This window comes from Ornithorhynchus anatinus, chromosome X4 (genome assembly GCF_004115215.2).
Source record: "Ornithorhynchus anatinus isolate Pmale09 chromosome X4, mOrnAna1.pri.v4, whole genome shotgun sequence".
Taxonomy (NCBI): Eukaryota; Metazoa; Chordata; class Mammalia; order Monotremata; family Ornithorhynchidae; genus Ornithorhynchus; species Ornithorhynchus anatinus.
In genome coordinates, this window is record NC_041752.1 from 6391117 (window position 1) to 6409797 (window position 18681).

An 18681-nucleotide genomic window follows, 5' to 3' on the forward strand; every position below is an offset into this window, starting at 1 on the left:
GAACAGCAATTTTGAATCAGACCCTACTTTTGGCCTCTGATCCTGTTCTTTCAGGTTCTGCCCTTTTCCCATTTTTCTCACCACTCTCCTCTGCTCATCCCACACTGTAGCCCACATCCCTCTCCTCCCTGCTACTTCCTTGGGTTCCCCACTGCCCACTGGCCCTGCCCTGGGTTTTCCTTTCTCATCTCCTGGCTAGGCTCTGAAAGTAGAGTCCAGTCAGCACAGGAAGTGGACTCTGGACTCAGCTCTCTGGAGTAGAGGCTGGGGTCTTGACTATCCCTCCCCTCCCCACCATGGGAGCCAATGGTAAATATCCAGAGCTGACAGATCCACATCCCCCTCCCCTGCCCCCCTGCTTCAATCCCACCCCATAAATGACCCTAATCTCTCACTGGACACTCTCTCAGCTTCCCCCAGCCCAGGTCCTGATGCTAAACTGCTTAACTGTTGCCTGCTCTCCTTTGCTGGCTATTCTGCTGTTTCTGTGACAGTGGGAAATGGACAGCCTGGGTTCTTTGGATCCTAGAGATGCCACCCTGGGCACCCTCAGTTCAGCCAGTCCACCACACAGCTGTCCTCCCCAGGTGAGGAGAGTCAACCTTAGACCCACAACCCTGAAAAATGTTTGAATTGCAGCCTCAGCTCCCTGCATATTCTCAGCCTCCCAACATTACCATGATTGAGGAACTCTCTGCCTGATCCCACAAGCTCTTCACAAGCTGGACCTCATGTAAAAGTTGTTGCTGTTCCTCTTCGCGTCCGTTTCACCTTCAAGTAAAACATCTGGTAATTGCAGTTTGATTTCCCTGTCACTCTCAACCCCTCCCACCCCAACTGAGGAACTCTCAGCCTGACCCCAGCATGCTTTGTGCTCCAACCATGCTGCCTCCCAGGGAATTGACACTGGCTCCCCTCCACACCCCTGAGGAAACCCCAGAATCCCATCCAGCTTTCAACCACCATGGCAGGAAAAGAATACAACATGAGTCTCCTTAAAACCTCAGGAAAGTTAATGACCTCAAGTAGCCATCTTTGTGGCTTTGAGTTTGCTGTGGACTCAATATCACAAAAGGCCTGAATTCTGCTCCTTTAGCGACAGCTCTCTGCTGACTTTTGCTTCCATTTTGGGTATTATGTATTTGTCCTTGTCTCTTAAGCTCTTTTAATGTTTTATTGCTCATTGCTCCTTAAGTGCTTGTTTCAAGTCCTCTTTCTCACCTTTATTCATAAATTATGAGCCCCTCAAAGGACAGTGTCCTTGCCTATTTCTTTGTTGGAAAAAAAAAACAACGGTATTTGTAAAGTGCTTACACAGTGCCAGACACTACTGTAAATGCTGTAAGAAGTGCAAGATAATCGGTTTGAACACAGTCTCTGTCCCACATTGGGCTCACAATCTTAATTCCCATTTTACAGATGAGATAACTGAGGCACAGAGAAGTTAAGTGACTTGCCCAAGGTCACACAGAAGACAACTGAAGTAGTGTGGCCTAAGGAAAAAAAGATGGGCCAGGGTGTCACAGGCCTTGGGTTCTAATCTCAGCTCCACCACTTGTCTGCTGAATGACCTTGCACAAGTCACTTAATCTCTCTGAGTCTCAGTTATCTCATCTGAAAAATGAGGATTTAGACTGTGAGAGTTATGTGGGTCATAGACTGTGCTCAACCTGATTAGCTTGTATGTATCCCGGCACCAAGTATAGTGCCTGTGACACAGTAAGTGCTTAGCAAATATCATTAAAAAAGTACCTGAGTCAGGATTAGAACCCAGACCCTCTGACTCCCAGACCCAGGCTCTTTTCACTAGGACATAATGGTTCTCACCAGGCTATGAGAAGCAGTGTGGCTTAGTGGAAAGAGCACAGGCTTGGGAGTCATGTGTTCTAATTCCGCTCTGCCACTTGCCAGCTGTGTGACTTTGGGTAAGTCACTTAACTTCTCTGTGCCTCAGTTACCTCATCTGTAAAATGGGATCAAGACTTTGAGCCCCAAGTGGGACAACCTGATAACCTTGTATCTATACCAGTGCTTAGAACAGTGCCTGGCACATAGTAAGTGCTTAACAAATATCAACATTATTATTATTATTATTATTTTTCCAAGTACTTATTACAGTGTTCTGGAGGCATTAAACACTTAATTAATAAAATTACTATATCTGCTACTACTATTACTACTAATATTACTGGGAAGGAAAATGGGCAGCCCACGTTTCTCCAGAATTTAAAGGAATAAAAAAGGTGTCATTTTTTTTTTTTTACCAAAAATTTGTCAGGAAATAGGGCAGCCCTAAATCCTGGCCAAAACAGACCCTGGAGTCACTTTTGAAGTGCCTGGACCCTAGTTAAACTCTGCTGGTCTTCCATTCTTAAACAAAGACTTGGGGACCTTCTGCTTCCCTATCACTGCCACCACCCTTCTACTGAAGCCCAAGAGTTGCCCTGAAAATGAAAGGGTAATTAGGGGATTAGCCTACCACCCCCATCCCAGGCTGATTACAGGAAGCTAGTGGAGAAAGTGCTCCCTCCCTATCCCATGGCTTCATAGAGCCATGTGTATCCCTGGAAACTAGAGTTCTCCTCCAACCTCTACCACAAGGACACACTATCATCAGAGATCTCAAAATTGTTTAGTCTTTTCCTTACTCAGTAACAATAAAAATGATTCTGGTTCAAATCTCCTTTCTCTCCATCTAATATGCTCCCCCTGACCATCACCTCCGTTCCTGCTCCCCAGCATCCACAGGCCCTCTGTACTTTCTTTTAGGGATTCCAGAGCTAACACTCCTTTAGTCCTTCCCCCCTATTCTCTTGTCAGGATTTAGGGCTGGGAATCATTGAAAATCTCACAATAACTCTTCTTCCCTGCCTACCTCCTTGCAAGCACTGGTCATACATCTTCTCCTTTTGGGGTGTATGAAAACTCAGTCATGGTCTTTAAAATCCCATTTGTGATAGAATTCCTGATCACAAGGTGTGAAATATACAACAGCTTCTCCATCAAATGCCTTTCTAATTAACCCTTAGGAGGGAGTTCTCAACTCCTTCATTGAAGACCCTTTAAACTTGAAAGGAGAGTGTGTCATTCTCCCTGGGCTATTGTCTAAAGTCTTTTTTAAATTCACCAAAATTATCTGTGATCATCTGCACAAAATTCCTCTCTCACAAAAATTTTTTTTAAAAAAATCTTTCTGGAATATTTCCATGAATATCTTTTGTCCTTTTAAACAAAATCTGTGTAACAGGACAGGCCTCCTGATATCTCACACAAATTTTCCAGATTCTCTGATTCCACACTTATTCCACTACCCCAGGGCATTTCCCTGGAATGAAACACTAGTGTATGGTGAGATTGCTCTACTCTGATAGCCTAAAATTAGAGGAATTAAATCCCCACTTTCACAAGCATCCCTAAAATGAGAAAGCTTATTTTAATTCATCTTTCTCAACTGACTCTTTGGCATAATCACACCAAGCATTTGAAGACTAGTTTTCTAAACACTTAAGCCCCTACCTCAGAATAAACAAGTTAAACATTTGCTTGAGGGAGGCACTTTCTCTTGAACAATTACTTGTATCAAGACAACTTCTTCCATTTCTTCTTCCTTAATATGGGGATAGATTGTGAGTATTGTGGGCCGTTCCCCAGAGTTGTTCTGGCCGCGGGGAGCAGCAGTGGTTTCTTTTCGAGCAGAAGGGGAAGGGAAAGGGCAGGGAGATGGTAATAGTAGCAGATATGACACATAGATCTAGATCTCTGCCCCTGTCCTCTCCCCCTCCCTTCAGGCTCGTATCTCCTCCTGCCTCCAAGGTGTCTCTACCTGGATGTCTGCCTGCCACCTAAAACTCAACATGACCAAAACTGAGCTCCTCATCTTCCCTCCAAAGCCCTGTCCTCTCCCTGACTTCCCTATCACTGTGGATGGAACGACCATCCTTCCCGGCTCTCAGGCCCGCAACCTCGGTGTCATCTTTGACTGGGCTCTCTCGTTCACCCCACACATCCAATCCATCACCAAAACCTGCCGGTCTCACCTTTATAATATCGCCAAGATCTGCCCTTTCCTCTCCATCCGAACGGCTATCTTACTGCTACAGGCTCTCATAATATCCCGGCTAGATTACTGGGTCAGCCTGCTCTCTGATCTCCCTTCCTCCTCTCTCTCCCCGCTCCAGTCTATTCTTTACTCCGCTGCCCAGCTCATCTTCCTGCAAAACTGCTCTGGGCATGTCACTCCCCTTCTTAAAAACCTCCAGTGGTTGCCTATCAACCTCCGCACAAAACAAAAACTTCTCACTCTAGGCTTCAAAGCTCTCCATCACCTTGCCCCTTCCTACCACTCCTCCCTTCTCTCTTTCTACTGCCCACACCGCACGCTCTGCTCCTCTGCCGCCCACCTCACCGTCCCCCCTTCTCGTCTATCCCGCCGTCGACCCCTGGGCCACATCCTCCCGCTGTCCTGGAATGCCCTCCCTCCTCACCTCTGCCAAACTAATTCTCTTCCCCTCTTCAAAACCCTACTTAAAGCTCACCTCCTCCAAGAGGCCTTCCCAGACTGAGCTCCCCTTTTCCCTCTGCTCCCTCTACCCCCCACTTCACCTGTCCACAGTTAAACCCTCTTCTCCCCCCTTTCCCTCTGCTCCTACCCCTCTCCTGTCCCATCCCCTCAGCACTGTACTCGTCCACTCAACTGTATATATCTTCATTACCCTATTTATTTTGTTAATGAGATGTACATCACCTTGATTCTATTTATTTGCTATTGTTTTAATGAGATGTTCTTCCCCTTGATTCTATTTATTGCCATTGTTCTTGTCTGTCTGTCTCCCCCGATTAGACTGTAAGCCCGTCAAAGGGCAGGGACTGTATCTGCTACCGATTTGTACATTCCAAGTGCTTAGTACAGTGCTCTGCACATTGTAAGTGTTCCATAAATACTATTGAATGAATGAAAAGATAGGGTGGTTTCTGGGGAAAAAAAAGAGGACAGAAGGTAGATTGTTGGGAATAGGAGAGAAGTGGAGGAAAGAAAGTGAAGACAGTGAGACAACTCGCTCAAGTAGTTTGTTGCGGAATGGTAAGGAGATAGGAGATACCTGGAGGGAGCCGTGGGATCAAGGGAAGAGATTTTAGAATGAGGAAGTCATGATGTGTGGTCTTCACATGATAGACTCTAAGCTTCTTGTCGTTAGGGGTCTTGTCTACTAATTCTATTGTCCTCTCCCAAGCACTCAATACAGTGCTATGGCCACAGTAGATGATAAGCTCCTTGATGGCAGGGAGTTTGTCTACTCTATTGTCCCCTCCCAAGCACTCAGTGCAGGGCCCTGTACACAGTAGATGGTAAGCAGATGGTACCCCTATTAAAAGCTCATGTCCACCAGGAGGCCTTCCCAGATTGAGCCCCCCTTTTCCTCTGCTCCTTCTCCCCACCCCATCACCCCAACTTCTTCTCTCTGCTCTAACCCACTCCTCACCCTACAGCACTTGTGTATATAAGTACATATTTATTATTCTATTGATGTGTATATATATACATATATATATAATTCTATTTAAGTATTTTGATGCTATTGATGCCTGTCTACTTGTTTTGTTTTGTTGTCTGTCTTCCCCATTCTAGACTATGAGCCCATTGTTGGGTAGGGATTGTCTCTATCTGTTGCTGACTTGTACTTTCCAAGTGCTTAGTACAGTGCTCTGCACACAGTAAGCGCTCTATAAATACAATTGAATGAATGAATGAATGAATGAATGAATATGGGACAAGGACTCTGTTCAGTCTCATAATTTTGTATTTACCTCAGTGCTTAGCACATCTTAAGTGCTTCTAAAATGCCATAATCAATTATTTCTGACAAGGGGACTGGAGAGGGTTTGGCAGATTGAATAGATGTCTAGTTTATAGCTGAGCATTCGAGGGCACTGAGGCAGTGTGGTCTAGTGGATAGACCACAGGCCTGGAAGTCAGAAGGATCTGGTTTCTAATCCCAACTCACTGCGTGTCTGCTGTGTGACCTTGGTCAAGTAACTTCACTTCTCTGTGTCTTAGTTATTTCATCTTAAAGTTGGGTTTAAGATGGTGAACTCCATGTGGGACAGGGACTGTGTCCAACCTGATTTGCTTGTATCCATTCCAGCATTTAGAACAGTGCCTCGCACATAGAAAGCACTTAACAAATATCACAGTTACGATTAACATTATTGGTCTTTCAGGCCTTTACTAGGTCTTTACTAGGTTTCAGGAATCATAATGGGAGTAATCTTTGCAGCGGAATCCACCTTGTCCTTTACTTTTAGTATCGGAAAACGCTGCTCCTAATCACTTATGGGGTTTTCTTTCCTTCTTCCTACCTGCCATTTCCCTTCAGGAGGATGTCTCCCCAATATGCCTGGAAACCCTGTACTTCTCGATGTCTTTTGGGACTCATTTAAAAATCAGGCATCTTTTATTCCCAGAGAAGAATCCCCCTTCTCAGGGTTGGGGTGCTCAGAGACAGGAGGCTGCCAGGAATGGACAAGACTGATCAAACAAATGGCTGCCAACCAGGGGAAAGAGAAGAGAGTCAAGTGCAACTTCATTTTTTCCTCGAGAGAAAACTAGCCCAAGGTAGGAAGTGCAAATATTATAATAACATGAGCCCAGGGATATGAAAACCAATGATATCCAAGGTGTTCTGAGCCTGGAACTCTCTCTCCACCCCTTTAAGAAAAAGGTCCTTTAATAAAGATCTTCTTTCTCTATCCTAGCTAAGGTGTTTACTCAATTCAGTTGGGGTGTTCTTCACAAAGAAAGAGAGAAAGAAATACTGTTGATTGATTGGCTACCCAGCATTTATAGAAGAGACAGCAAGAAAGCATAGATCAGTAGAAGAGGGGAAGAAGGAGGGACCATCTTGTATGCAGTTTTTTCATTTTATCAGATGAAGGCAGAGGCAAGAAGGAGGCCTTATTTAGAAAGAATACCCATCTCTCAGTACCTTTCCCAACATGCCTTACCTCATTTTCTGTGCCTCCAAAATGTCTAGTCTCTGTGTCACGCCCTCTGAATTGTTCCTGTTTCCCATAGCATCACTTTCATTCCCAATGTAAAACATTAATTAATTAATTAATTAATTAAATCATATTTACTGAGCATTTACTATGTGCAGAGAAATTACAGATATATGCATAAGTGCTTTGGGGTGGAGAGAGTGGGGAAGAGCAAAGAGAACAAGTCAGGGTGATGTGGAAAGGAGCAGGAGATGCAGAAAAGTGGGGCTTAGTATGGGAAGTCCTCTTGGAGGAGATATGCCCTCAGTAAGGCTTTGAAGCAGGGAGAGTAATTGTCTGGTAGTTTGAGGAAGGAGGGCTTTCCAGGATAGAGGTAGAATGTGGGCCAGGGGTCAGTGGTGAGGTAGGAGAGATCGAGGCAGAATGAGAAGGTTAGCACCAGAGAGGTGGAGTTTGCAGACTGAGTTGTAGAAGGAGAGAAGTGAGGTGAAGTAGGAGGGGGCAAGGTGATGGAGAGCTTTAAAGCCAAAGGTGAGGAGCTTTTGATTGATACAAAGGTGGATAGGCAACCAGTGGAGACTTTTGAGTGGGGTGACATGCACTGATAGTTTCTGTAGAAAGATAATCCTGGATGCAGAGTGAAGTATGGACTGGAATGGGGAGATGCAGAAGGTTGGGAGGTCAGAGAGGAGGCTGATGCAGTAATCTAGGTGGGATAGGATGAGTGATTGTACTAGCATGGAAGTGGTTTGGATGAACAGGGAAGGAAGATCTTAGCGATGTGAAGGTGAGACCTTACAGGATTTGGTGATGGATTGGATACGTGGGTTGAATGAGAGAGTGGAGTCAAGGGTAATGTCAAGGTCACGGGCTTGTGAGACGGAAAGGATGGTTGTGCCATCTATAGTGATGGGAAAGTTCGGGAGAGGACAGGGTTTGGGAGGAAAGATAAGGAGCTACTTTGGAAATGTTAAGTTCGAGTTGATGGGAGGACATCCAAGTAGAGTTGCCTTGAAGGCAGAGGAGATGTGAGCCTGGAGAGAGGGAGAGAGATTGGGGAGGAAATGTAGATTTGGGTATCATCCACATAGAGATGGTAGTTGAAATCGAGGGAGCGAATGAGTTATCCAAGGGAATGAGTGAAGTTGGAGAATATAAGGGTACTAAAAACTGAACCTTGAGGGACCCCCACAGTTAGGGGTTGAAGGAGAGAGGAGGAGCCCACGAAAGAGACTGAGAATAGGTGGTCAAAGAAATAAGAACAGAAACAGGAAAGGACAGAGTCAGTGAAGCCAAGGTTGGATAATGTAACTAGAAGAAGGGGGTGGTCCACTGTGTCAAAGGCAGCTGAGCGGTAGAGAAGGATTAGGATGGGGTAGGAGCCGTTTGATTTGGCAAGAAGAAAATCATTGGTGACCTTTGAGAGAGCAGTTTCAGTGGAGTGAAGGAGATGGAAGCCAGATTGGAGGGGGTCCAGGAGAGAGGTGAAGGAGAGGAATTTGAGACAGAGGGTGTAGATGACTTGCTCAAGGATTTGGGGAGATAGGACTATAATTGGAGAGAGCTGGGGGGTGAAGGGAGGTCAAAAGAAGCAGCGTGGTGCAGTGGAAAGAGCACGGGCTTTGGAGTCAGGGCTCATGAGTTTGAATCCCAGCTCTGCCACTTGTCAGCTGTGTGACTGTGGGCAAGTCACTTAACTTCTCTGTGCCTCAGTTCCCTCATCTGTAAAATGGGGATTAAGACTGTGAGCCCCACGTGGGACAACCTGATTCCCCTGTGTTTACCCCAGTGCTTAGAACAGTGCTCTGCACATAGTAAGCGCTTAACAAATACCAACATCATCAAAAGACCCAGATATGACAAGGCAAGATGCTCACCACTAAGCTAATGATGGAGATGGTTTGCAGGCTGAAACATTCACTTCAGAACAGAATGACAAGGGAAATTGCTTTTCAGTGGCCAATCCTAGGACTCTGGGATAATTTCCCTCCACATGGGAACCCACTCTCCTAGCATTTGTAGACTGTGAGCCCGTTGTTGGGTAGAAATTATCTCTATCTGTTGTCGAATTGTATTTTCCAAGCTCTTAGTACAGTGCTCTGCACACAGTAAGAGCTCAATAAATATGATTGGATGAATGAATGAATGAATGCATGAATGAATGAATGAATCCTGAGCATGCCTTTCTGAGAGTTTAGTGATCAACATTCCAGCTCTTCACTGCTGCATCCTGGATTCAATTCCCAATTGAGATTTTTAATTTTTTTTTCCCTTTTGGCTGCATGATATTGATAATCAAATTGTGATTCAAGTCAAACTCATCTTATTCACCCTGATGGTATTGGAGGCTGGGAGATATAGGCAATGCAAGTGTGTATCACTGTCTTGGATTTACCTTTGAAAAACATTTCTGAAGAAAGACTGGTCCAATTAGCCATACTGGTGAGTATGCCCATCTGTCATACAGAAAACTGGGATTAGATTCTCAGAGTGGATGGAAGTTTTATAAAAGTATTTTTGTCCTCTACTGGATTCATGACTCAGGTTCAATAACTGGGACTTCTAAAGCAGGAAATAGAAATTACATATCTCCAGTGAGGCCAATACATGGGAATTTGTCCAGAAAAAAACCCTCCAAATATATGAGAAATAATCTCTCTGAAAAGATGCAGGGGTGGCAGACTTTCTCCTGGTCAATAATTTTCATCAATCTCTCACATCATATGATAAGATCCTTGAGATCAGAGAAAACATGTCTTGTGGCTGTCCAACTTTCCCTGGTTTTTAGTAGGCACTCAAGGAATGCTATTGATTAATTGATCAATGAGGAGAGAACAGCCAGCATTAAACTGTAGATCTTCCTAATTGATTGGAATTCAGTGGCTGTTATTACAGTGTTAACTCTCTGCCAGCGAAGGGAAGAGTGGCCCATGGCCTCACTCCGCTCCTTCTGTAAGAAGGACTCTAGGGTCACCCTGCTGTGTTGCTGGATTCTCTCCATGAAGCTCATGACGGACAAAGTGTTTCAATGGCTGAGACTCTATGGCTATTGATTCTATTTGTTATTATTTTAAAGAGATGTTCTTCCCCTTGATTCTATTGTCATTGTTCTTGTGTGTCTGTCTCCCCCGATTAGACTGTAAGCCCATCAAAGGGCAGGGACTGTCTCTATCTGTTACCAATTTGTACATTCCAAGCACTTAGTACAGTGCTCTGCACATAGTAAGTGCTCAATAAATACTATTGAATGAATGAATGAATGAAGTGCCTGGGCTAACTAGTCTGTGTTCTTCTTCCCTGCAGAACTCTCCTGTTGCCAAAGACCATTACCTCCCATGAAGCATAAGAGACACAGCGTGGCTCAGTGGAAAAGAGCCCGGGCTTGGGAGTCAGAGGTCATGGGTTTGAATCCCGGCTCTGCCACCTGTCAGCTGTGTGACTGTGGGCAAGTCACTTCACTTCTCTGGGCCTCAGTTCCCTCATCTGTAAAATGGGGATTAAGACTGTGAGCCCCACGTGGGACAACCTAATTCCCCTATGTCTACCCCAGTGCTTAGAACAGTGCTCAGCACATAGTAAGCGCTTAACAAATACCAACATTATTATTATTATTATTAAAATGGGGATGAAGATTGTGAGCCCCACGTGGGACAACCTGATGACCCTGTATCTACCCCAGCGCTTAGAACAGTGCTCGGCACATAGTAAGCGCTTAACAAATACCAACATTATTATCCAGGAGCATTATCTAGATCAGGCCAAAGGCAACCGGGGTCAAAATCTTTAGCAGTCTATGGCATTATTCCAAATGATTCAAGGCAATGAAGAGGTTGAGCAATCATGGAATGAGAATTCCACCCACAAGACAGGAAGACAACCTATTGCCCAGTACTGGAGACCCCTCAAAGGTCAGGTAGGCTGGAGGAAATGTTTGGGCGTGAATCTCAAACTATTCTCGGAGTGGGGGAGATGTAACTGCGAATAGTAGATGATGCCATTTGGATTCTTTCAATCTGGAATTGAGAGAAGGTGTTGATATTGATTGGATCTGGGCCCCAGCAGAGAATGATAGAAAATTATTGCCCAACCACTTCTGTATCAAACAGAAACTCCTTACCATAGGCGTTAAAACACTCAATCACCTTAGCCCCTTCTACCTTACCTCTGTGATTTCCAGCCTGCACACCTTGCTCCTCTAATCACGACCATCCTTCCCACTCACAGGCCTGCAACCTTGGTGTCATCCTTGACTCAGCTCTCTCATTCACCCCATCCAATCCATCACCAACACCTGCCGTTCTCACCTTTACAATATCGCCAAAATCCGTCCTTTCCTCTCCATCCAAACGGCTACCGTGTTGGTACAAGCTCTCATAATATCCCAACTGGATTATTGTGTCATCCTTCTCGCTGATCTTCCTTCCTCCTGTCTCTCCCCGCTCCAGTCTATTCTTCATTCCACTGCCTTGATCATCTTCCTACAGAAATGCTCTGGTCATGTTACTCCTCTCCTCAAAAACCTCCAGTGGTTGCCTATCAACCTTCGCACGAAACAAAAACTCCTCACTCTTGGCTTCAAAGCTCTCCATCACCTTGCCCCCTCCTACCTCACCTCCCTTCTCTTTCTACTGCCCACCCCATACACTCTGCTCCTCTGCCACTCACCTCCTCACGGTTCCCCGTTCACGCCTATCCCACCATCGACCCCTGGCCCTTGTCCTACCGCTGTCCTGGAACCAAACTAACTCTCTTCCCCTCTGCAAAGCCCTACTGAGAGCTCACCTCCTCCAAGAGCCCTTCCCAGACTGAGCCCTCCCTTTCCCTCTTTTCCCCCTCCCCTCCCCCCACCGTCTGCTCCTCCCCCTTCCTCCTCCCCCACCCCCCGCACTGTGCTCATTTGTATATATTATTTATTACCCTATTTATTTTGTTAATGAGGTGTACATCCCCTTGATTCTTTTTATCTTGATAATGTTGTCTTGTTTTTGTTTTGTTCTGTTTTGCTCTTCTGTCTGTCTCTCTCAATTAGACGGTGAGCCTGTCATTGGACAGGGATTGTCTCTATCTGTTGCCGAATTGTACATTCCAAGCGCTTAGTACAGTGCTTTGCACATAGTAAGCACTCAATAAATGCTATTGAATGAATGAATAATGCCAACTTACTGACTGTACCTCGATCTCATCTGTCTTGCTGATGCCCTCTCCTGCGTCTGACCTGGAATACCCTCCCTCTTCGTATTTGACAGATTTCCACTCCTCCCATCTTCAAAGGCTTATTAAAAACACATCTCCTTCAAGAGGCCTTTCCTAACTAAACCCTCATTTCCTCTTCTTCCACTCCTTCCTGTGTCACCTTAGGACTTGGGTTTTCACTCCTAATTCACACCTCCCTCAGCCCCACGGCACTTATGTATATAGCCAAAATGTATTTATTTATAATAATGCCTTTATCCCTCTCTAGACTGTAAACTCACTGTGGCCAGGAAGTGTGTTACCAACTCTATTATATTGTACTCTCCCAAGTACTTTGTACAGTGCTCGCCAATCAGTCATATTTATTAAGCACTTACTGGTTGCATAGTACTGTGCTAAGCACTTGGGAAAATAGAGTATAACAGGGAGTCTGTTGTAACAATATAATAGACACATTCCCTGCCCACTCACAGGGAATAAATATGATTGACTGATTGCTAGACCTGTAATATGTGATATTAGGCATTTGCTGTGTTTGCTGCTCTGTGTGGTTCTGTGGAAAGAACACGGGCTCGGGAGTCAGAGGACATGGTTCTAATCCTGTCTCCGCCACTTGTCTGCTATGTGACCTTGGGCAAGCCACTGAACTTCTCTGTGCCTCAGTTAACTCATCTGTAAAATGGGGATTAAGACTGTGAGCCTCACGTGGGACAACCTGATTACCCTGTATCTACACCAGCACTTAGAACAGTGTTTGGCACATAGTAAGTGCTTAACAAATACCATTATCATTATTATTATTATCATCATTTGTTTTGTAATTCCTAGAGCACCATCAGTCATCAGCAAACTCATTTGCAACTTCCTGGGCAGAGTTTGGGGGTGAGGAGGGCAGGGGAAGCATTGATGAACTATGAGAGTATAGACATTATATAATTCAGGAAGATAGATACACACGTGTTTCCCTTGGAGATAGTTATTGTAGATATCTCTAAATACCTAACAGGTTTGAACTTTTTGCTTTGTCTTCAGTTTGTCCTTAGTTTGAAACTTTCCATGGCTTGGGCTTCAATTAAGGCAAATTGAGAAAAGTAGTTCTCTCTGTTTTGCAGGCTCTGTGTTGCAGGCTCTGTGCCTAAGCTCCGGCTGAGCAGATAAAGGTGCTCCACCAGCTCTGGGTCTCCAAAAACCAGTTTCACTGACTCCTAGACTGAGTACAAATCCCTATGTCCTCATGGACCTGAAATCTGCCACAGCATCTGTAGAGTGATGTGTTCAGGAAGCAGCATGACTAATGGAAAGCAAATGTGACATGTCCAGAACTGAGCTCCTTATCTTCCCTCCCAAGACCTGTCCTCTTCCTGACTTCCCTATCATTGTGGATGGTACGACCATCCTTCCCGTCTCTCAAGCCCACAAACTCGGTGTCATCTTTGATTCGGCTCTCTCATTCACTCCACACATCCAATCCGTCACCAAGAGCTGCCGGTCTCACCTTTATATCGCCAAGATCCGCCCTTTTCTCTCCACTCAAACGTCTATCTTACTGGTACAGGCTCTCATAATATCCCGGCTGGATTATTGTGTCAGCCTTCTCTCTGATCGCCCTTCCTCCTGTCTCTCCCCGCTCCAGTCTATTCTTCATTCCGCTGCCCGGCTTATCTTCCTGCAGAAACGCTCTGGGCATGTCACTCCCCTTCTTAAAAACCTCCAGTGGTTGCCTATCAACCTCCGCATGAAACAAAAACTGCTCACTCTAGGCTTCAAGGCTCTCCATCACCTTGCCCCTTCCTACCACTCCTCCCTTCTCTTCTTCTACTCCCCACCCCACACGCTCTGCTCCTCTGCCACCCACCTCCTCACCGTCCACCGTTCTCGCCTATCCTGCCATTGTCCCCTGGGCCACGTCCTCCCGCGGTCCTGGAATGCCCTCCCTCTTCACCTCTGCCAAACTAATTCTCTTCCCCTCTTCAAAGCCCTACTTAGAGCTAACCTCCTCCAAGAGGTCTTCCCGGACTGATGTTCCCCTTTTCCCTCTTCTCCCTCTGCTGCCCCTCTACCCCCCCTTCACCTCCCCTCAGCTAAGCTCCCTTCCCCCCCCCCCCCCCTCAGCTCTGTGCTCCTCCACTCAATTGTATATATTTTTATTACCCTATTTATTTTGTTAATGAGATAAACATCACCTTGATTCTATTTATTGCTATTGTTTTAATGAGATGTCCATCCCCTTGATTCTATTTATTGCTATTGTTTTTGTCTGTCTGTCTTCCCCGATTAGACTGTAAGCCCATCAATGAGCAGGGACTGTCTCTATCTGTTGCCGATTTGTACATTCCAAGCGCTTAGTACAGTGCTCTGCACATAGTAAGTGTTTAATAAATACTATGGAATGAATTTAGAGTCAGGATATCAGGGTCCTAGTACTGGTTCTGACACACACCTACTGGTGTTGAGCAACTCACAATTTCTGTTTCCTCTTCTTTTCTCCCTCCCTTTTGAACTGTGAACAGCACTTAAGACAAGAACTGTCTAATCATTTATTATTGATTCTATGTATATTTGTTAAGCAGTGTCAAGCACTGTTCTAAGTGAGGGGGTAGACACAAGTTAATCAGGTCAGACACAGCCCCTGAAGTACATGGGGCTCATGGTCTAAGTAAGAGGGAGATCAGGCTTTGAATCTCTATTTTACATTTGAGGAAACAGAGACACATAGAAGTTAAGTGACTTCCCCAAGGTCACAGAGCAAGCAAGTAGCAGAGCCAGAAATACAACCCACATCATTTGACTCCTAGGCCTGTACTCTTTCTACTAGGCCAAACTATTTTCCTAGTGAAAAGGTTAAACTATCAGCAACGATAAAGTCATTAGTGAAAAATAATGAAGGTGAAGCTCACCCTCACCCTCCAACAGCTGTCTGGTTTGAACTCCCCACCTCTTTCATCCCAGCTATCTGACACAACCTGAGTGCTAGGACTGAAAGACCCAAAATGGCAGCTTTCCAAACTGTCCTTCCCAATCTGCATCCCCTCTAAGGTCCCACCCTGTTTAACCCCCACCACCCTCACGATGAAGTATTGGCCTCGTAAATATATTTGTTGGGAAGGCAACTCTTTCGCCAGAGTAGTTACATCTTCTACAGGTCAGCTTCTCTTAATAGATTCTGGTTCTCATCCAATAGAAATATCAGCAAAAGCTTTGTTCACTGGGCCTAGATTCATTTGTATTTACTGAGCACTTACTGTGAGCAGAGCACTGTACTAAGAGATTGGAAAGTACAATATAGCAACAGAGACAATCCCTACCCAACAACAGGCTCACAGTCTAGAATGGGGGAGACAGACAACCAAGCAAAATAAAACAAGTAAACAGGCATCAAGAGCATCAATATAAATAAATAGAATTATAGATAATAATAATAATAATGATGTTGCTATTTGTGAAGTGCTTACTATGTGCAGAGCACTGTTCTAAGCGCTGGGGTAGATACAGGGTAATCAGGTTGTCCCATGTGAGGCTCACAGTCTTAATCCCCATTTTACAGATGAGGTAACTGAGGCACAGAAAAGTTAAGTGACTTGCCCACAGTCACACAGCTGACAAGTATAGATGTGAACAGATATATTCACATCATTAATAAAATAATTAGAATAAATACATACACATATATACAAGTGTTGTGGGGCAGGGAGTGGTATAGAGCAAAGGGAGGGAGTTGGGGCGATGGGCAGGGGAGGAGGAACAGAGGAAAAGGGGGGCTCAATCTGGGAAGGCCTCCTGGAGGAGGGGAGCTTTCAGTAGGGAATCCATTCTCTAAAGCAGAGGAGTTTTCCTTGGTTCTCCTGACAGGAATCCCAGGTAGAGTCGGTTAGAAATCTCATTGTTTCTCAGGCAGATAAGGGTCTCTTTTCAATTTTCATTACAACTTGCCTCAGTTTAAAATGCTTGTTTCATTTCCTTCTGCTGTTGATGACACAAACACATCTCCAGAAGGAATTTTCCCAAAAAGATAGTGGGCTGTTGGGAGATATTTTTTTATCCAAGAAATCAATTTGACACTGAGTACTGTTGCCTGAGAGGGGAATGGGAACTGATAATGGTATCTAACCATGATACTTATTAATCATCATCACTATCCTCATCATTGTCATCAATCATCAATGATATTTACTTTATGCTTACTTTACCTTACTGTATGCTTGGGAGAGTACAAAACAACACTGTTGGTAGACATGTTCCCTGACTACAACGAGTTTACGATCCAGAGGGGGAGACAAACATTAATATAAATGATTATAATTATTTAATTATTTAACATAATTTATGATATATAATGTTAGAGGCAGCATAGCGTGGAGAAGCAGTATGGCAAAGTGAATAGAGTACTGGCCTGAGAGTCCAAAGGCTGTGGGTTCTAATCCTAGCTCCTCCACTTGTCTGCTATATAACCTTGGTCAAGTCACTTCACTTCTCTATGCCTCAGCTCCCTCATCTGTAAAAACTGGGATCTCCCTTTCTGAAGAAGCCACGGTCCGGCCCCAATGACCCGCCACCAGGATCACGGTTGACTAGCTCCCGGACTAACCCTCTGCGCAAGGACACAGGGATCCCCCACCCGAGGACACTGAGGTGCCCCCTCCCGTGGGGCCCACTGCTGGCCAGAAGGTCATTTACCTCCAGGATGGACCCTCGAAAGCCTTTGCTGACCATCCAACACCCCCGAGCTGGGGACCCCTTCTATGATCACTAGAATCGCCCCACGAAGCGACCGCTGCCCGACCAGGTCACCAACCAGGGCTATGGGACATTGTGTTCCCCAGCTTCCCCTCTCCCGGCCAAGAAACGGCCATCTCCGCCCCTCCACCCCCCTGCACCGCACCCAACCCCGTCCCGCCCCCTCCTTCCCTGCGCCGCTTCCCCCCGCGCCCCCCGAGTAACAAAGCCTCTGTTCTCACTCTGTTACTTTTAATGACTATCTGCATTCTCACCTACTAAGCCCAACCTAGATTATTTGGTTATTTACTCCTCTTGCCAGGCGTTTCCACTCCCATATCTCCTATAACAATTCAGGCATCTCCAGGACTGCCATCTCCAGCACGCCTCCTTCCACCGACTCAATGACCCAAGGACAATTCAACCATCTTCTTTGGGCATCACCAGATTATGTTGTTGTTGCTACCGTATGTTAATTGGTAACTGTTTTAAGTGCTGTCTTCACTTCACTGACCTCACCATGACCTCTCAATTCCCTGGCTCCTGTCTGCCAATCCCAGTCCTCACCTCCCCCATCCCCTCTCCCACCCAGCTCCTCCTCTCCCCTTGCTCCACCCCAACCCCTCCTCCCCGCTTCTTCCCTGGAATCCCTCTGTACCAGCTCCACCCCTCATCCTCTTCTCCCTGAGCAGGTCCCTCCCAACCCCCTCCCATCTAACTACTTCCCTCCCCCCCCCCCCAACTCTGGTCCCATCCCTGTCATCCTGTTTCAGCGCCACCCCTCACCCTCCTCCCCGCTCAGGTCCCTGCCAACTCATTCCCATCCAAACCCTCCCCTACCCCCGCTCCCATCTCCCCTCTCCCCTCCCTCCACAGCTGCTGCCAAGTGTGGCCTCTGGAACCCCCGCTCCATCATGGGGAAGCTCCCCTTCATCCTTGACATGTCCCTGTCCCGATCTCTCCTCCTCCTCGCCATCACTGAAACCTGAGTCACCTCTGATAACACGGTCTCTCCTGCTTCTCTCTCCAGCAGCCATTTCTTCTTCTTCCCTTCCCCCAGACTCACTAGGAAAGGAGGTGTCAGCTTCCTTCTCTCACCCCAGTGCCACTTTCGGTTCAACCCTCCTCCCCCTTCCCTTTCTTTCCTCTCCCTTGAAGTCCATGTCATCTGCCTCTACCACCCCCTCCAGATGCTTATAGCCATCATCTACCGCCCCCCTAGTCCCACTTGCAACTTCTTTAACCATTTTGACCCCTTTCTCAACTTCATCCTCTCTTTTTCCATGCCCACTTTGATCCTTGAAGACTTCAACATCTACATAAATGTACTCAGTGACTCCTCTGCCTCTCACCTTCTATCACTTCTCAACTCTGCCAACCTCCTGCTCCACCCCACCTCCCCCACTCACCAACTTGGACAAACACTTGATCTCATCATTATTAACCACCATCCAATCTCTGCCCTCACCAACTCTGAAATCCCTCTCTCTGACAGAAACCTTCTCATTTGCCTCCTCTCTCACACTCCTCCCCATATATCTGTACTATTCCCCCACAGAGACCTCCGCTCTCACGACCCCATCCATCTCTCTCAGCACATCACACCCCACTGAGCCTCCCTACCCACTCTACACACTCTACCCACTCTTGATGACCAAATAGATGCTCTCAATTTTACTCTCTCTATTCAACTCAACTTTGGCTCCCCTGAGCCTTCTTCTCTCTCACACCACTAACCCACAGCCCTGGGTAACGTCCACTGTCCGCCTCCTTCGCCCT